This window comes from Fukomys damarensis, unplaced genomic scaffold, assembly GCF_012274545.1.
Source record: "Fukomys damarensis isolate Sample0158 unplaced genomic scaffold, DMR_v1.0_HiC HiC_scaffold_33, whole genome shotgun sequence".
Lineage (NCBI taxonomy): Eukaryota > Metazoa > Chordata > Mammalia > Rodentia > Bathyergidae > Fukomys > Fukomys damarensis.
In genome coordinates, this window is record NW_022900945.1 from 50,671,965 (window position 1) to 50,675,927 (window position 3,963).

At 49.3% G+C, this 3,963-nt stretch overlaps 1 protein-coding gene across 1 annotated transcript in view; it reads right to left on the reverse strand.

The window, feature by feature from the left end:
* Nucleotides 1-3,360, reverse strand: part of Gja5 (gap junction protein alpha 5) — a 17,149-nt gene extending 13,789 nt beyond the window's left edge. Inside the window, exon 1 of the mRNA XM_010629486.2 lies at nucleotides 3,247-3,360. The gene's annotated coding sequence lies outside the window, so the exon portion shown is untranslated. The remainder of the gene's footprint in view (nucleotides 1-3,246) is intronic.
* Between the last annotated feature and the right edge of the window lie 603 nt (nucleotides 3,361-3,963).

Below are 3,963 nucleotides of genomic sequence, written 5' to 3' on the forward strand. Positions count from 1 at the left end.
AAAAAAAAAAAAAAAAAAAAGGCAAGAAAGGTAAGGAGATGAAAAAAAAAATGCAGCGTTACCACTTAACAAGAGAGGCTCTTTCTGGTTCTAGTTCTATCTTTGTGGCTTTACACAAGAGACTTTCTTGCGACCTCCCTGAACCTTAAGTGTCGTCAGGCATAAAATAGTACAGTTGGACAGGATGGTTGCAGAGGCCCTTCCAAGTCTAAGTTAGAGCATCTGGGTAGTTTGTGACTTTTCTAGTTGTGATAGTATAGCAAGTTACTGGTAGAGCCAAGAGGCAAGTCTATATTTTCTGGTTCCCAGCTTAGAAAGTCAGCAAAAATAGTCCCAGAAAAAAACCTATAGTCGTAAAAATCAAGCAGTACCTTCTGAGAATTATGCCATGGCTAGGCTTCTCTGTAGAAAGGACTTTATATGTCAAATAAGATGCAATTCAAAGGATCTTGGGCTGAGGACCTGGATTCTACCTTGTTTTATTTTTGGATTTTTAAAAATGCCCATTTGGAGAGGTAGCTCAGTGGTGCAGCACTTTCCTGGCATGTACATAGGCCCTGAATTCTGTTTCAAGCATTAAAAAAGTAAGCTACTTCATCCTCATAAAACCTTACAGGAAGATTGCATTACCCTTCTTAGTATATGAAGAAACTGAGGATCAGAAACATTACTTTTCCTCAGGTCCACAACCACCCAATGTGGACCAAAAGCCCAGTCTCTTTTGCCCTACACTGGAATTAGATCTCTAAGGCCTCCCTGTGCCATTTCAACACCTCTGATTCTTTGACCTCAGAGCTCCCTTTTCTTATGGAACTGAATGGATTGACTGATTTCTTTCCCCATTGTTTGCTGTCAGAAAAAAAATTGATTCACAAAGTGGCACCAAGCTGTCATTCACTAGGAGTGAGCCACTTTCAACAATAGAAAGGAAGTCAGTCTTTTATAGGAGCCCTGAAGCTTTCCGGGAAAATGGGCATTTTTCTCCCTTTGGCCAGCTCAACTCTTAAACCCAAGAGGGTGCCAATGGGAGCGAATAAAAGGGAATGCTTCTGGGAGCCCCTTTGGGCGAGCCTTTCCCTACACAGGCTCAGAGCTTGGCCGCGGATCTTCCCGACCCCGAGGACTGCAGGCTTCCCAGATCCTGACCTGACTGACCCATACAGACAGGCCCTCTGTGTTATTTTAGTTCACTGGGCCCAGAAGCGGGGCCAGGAAGTACCAAAAAGGCCAGGTGGCACTGTGGCAGCCCTGCCTGCTGCAGGAGCCCAAGATCCTCCTCCTCCTGTTGTGGCCCTTGCCAGCCAGTACAGATGATGAGCAAGATGGGTGTCACTGCCAAAAAATAGGATGACAGAGATTCTCAGATGGAAGAGAGAAACAGAGCCCGGGATGCACAGCATATGCGGGGCCTGGAAGAGCCCTAGGTACGAATGAACAGAGGAAGAGAGTCTCCCAGCTGAGTCCATCCTGACCCACTGTCCTCACCATTAAGTCACTTCCTTTTCTAGGTCTTATTTTCCTCATTTTCAAAAGAAGGCCTTACTCGGCAATCTAAGACACTCTTTTGTCCAGGTCTCACGTCTTAGGACTATAGGCCAATACTAAGAAGGGGTCCAAACAAGGCAGCTAAGAGATAAGAACAGTGATCAGTTTCAGGAGCCCAGCGAGCTCTCACTGGAGTTCCAAGGCAGTGTGGCAAGTCCGAGCAGTGTGATTTTTGTCATGGCCGTGGCTCTATGCATGCCCTGTGTCCAGATGTGGGAAGCCCAAAGCCTTCCAAGTCAGAAGCTGGAGAACGCCCCTCTCGCTGCTCTGTGTACTGCTGGCAGTGGTGCTCCCCAGCGGCAGACGCTGAGTGAGGAAAAGACCCGGAGGGGACAACCAGGGGGCAGACTCAGAACAGCTCCACTGCCCTAAGGAACCTGACGGGAGGGCTGCAGGTTTAGGCCTGTCCCTAGAGAGCTCTCTGCCAGGCTCTGGGCCAGCTGGTGCCTCTGGGGTCAATGGGCAGAGAAGATGGAGACCGCTTGGCCAAGAGGTATGACAGTCAGGCTGGGATGCCTCTAGCCAAACCACCAGGCAAACGGTTCCCACACATTGGCCTCGGTCTCTTTTCTGCACCATTTCTTGAAACTTTGGGTCTCCTGAGGGCCTTTCCAGTGCTCTTCGTGCTACCCTTCCCTCTCCCAGGCCAGTCGGATCATGGTATGCCAGAGTGCTGTTCAGGAAACATCCATCTCAGGGACGTGAGGAGTAAGAACCAGGAATCCTTTTGTTATGATGGGATCCTGGGAAAGGGAATAAAGAAAAAACTGAAGAGAGGAACAAACTGAACAGAGGATGTGAATGAGGCCCTCGTGTTTTCAGTGGTTCTGAGTTGTGTCTGAGCCAGGGGGATCACAGCTTGAACGATGTTACGACTGAATGGAGGCACAGGGACCATCTAGATAAGGAAACTGAGGCCCAGAGGGGGGAAATATCCTGTACAAGGTCACACAGCCATGGAGAGGACCAGACGCAGGTCTCCCAGCCCAAGTCTGCACTCAGAGAAGACGCAAAGGAACTGACAGAAACCTCTTTGCCTCGTGTCTTCTACCTCTGTGGCCTTCTACACTATGGCCGGGTGGAAAGGAGACAATCAGGGACCCCTCCCCTGGGCTGCTCTTTCCTCTGGCTCTGAGAGGCACCCCGGATTCTCCTGTGTAACCACTGCTCAGTATGGGTGTGATACTATGCAGAAAACTAAGTACAGAATATTTTTAAACCGTCCAACATGCCTCAGAAAGAAAGAAAAAAGAAATCAAAACACTCCCTTAGATGCTGCAGAAAGCATTTCAGAAAAGATTCCATGCCTAGAGGAAACATCGTAAAACAGTGTTGTTGTTGTTTCCAAGGGCTAATTCCTTCTAATAAAAGTCCCTGGAAATGGACCCCTGAGTACTTCTGAGAATGCAGAACACTGTGACTCCTCAGGCAGAGACTCTAACCCCGAGGGTCCCCTCTCAGGTCTCTGCAGCTCCTTATAAATCAAGTAAGTTGTGTCCCTGCCGCTTCGCTGACCCTTCTTCCTTCATGTATCCAAACATCAGTATCACAAGAAATCGTGAGAAGGGCAGAGGGTAAACTCACAGGCAGGTACTCAGAGGAAGAGCTTGGTTTTTTATTCAGCCTCTGAAGCAAATCTCTCTCCTGGCTACTTCCTATTGACTTTTAGTTTTAGCTCTTAAAGTTCAAGTCCATCCTTACCTGCTTCTTTTCCTCCTCCCTGGATTTCCTGTTGGCTTCTCCACACTCTGGCTGCCTCTTCAACTGCCCACTGTTATTTGCTCTCCAGCCTGTCAGTTGTTCTCTTCCACCCTCTTTTTAATCCGTATCTGTAGCCTTCCCTCCTCCCACTTCTTCCTCCCCCCTCTCTCCACCCCTTTCCTCCCCTAGTCCCTCCCTCCCCACGCTCTTTTGCACTCTTAGAATCTTTGTTCTCATTTTAAGAGAATTCTTCCATCCACCTCCCGCAGCCTCTCCTCTCCGGATGAGGCTCAGCCCCTCCTACCCCCACCCACCCCCTGTTGCTGTCCTAGTAGCAGCAGCCAGTCCCTCGGTCCCTGACACATGCCCCCTCCCTTGGGCCGGTCCACTGCCTCCCTGGGTCTTTTCTGGCCGCTATTCTGCCAAGTCTTCTCAAAGTCTCCAAGCCACAGTTTTCCTGAGGCACCTGCAGGAAGATTGGCAGCGTCCAAGAGATCCCTCTTGCCATCGTTTTCCTGTCGCCCGAGAAGAAGGGTGTTCACACAAGGAGCTCTTCTGGGACCTCTGCTATACCTACATCAGTGAGCTGAGCACCCGCCAGCACAGGAAAACATGTTCTCACAAATCGCAACTATTCTGTACCCAGAATAGGGATTGGAGTAGCCAGAAAGGAAAAGGGCCTTGAGCTCTCTGTTCCAAATGGTTGAGAGGGCATTC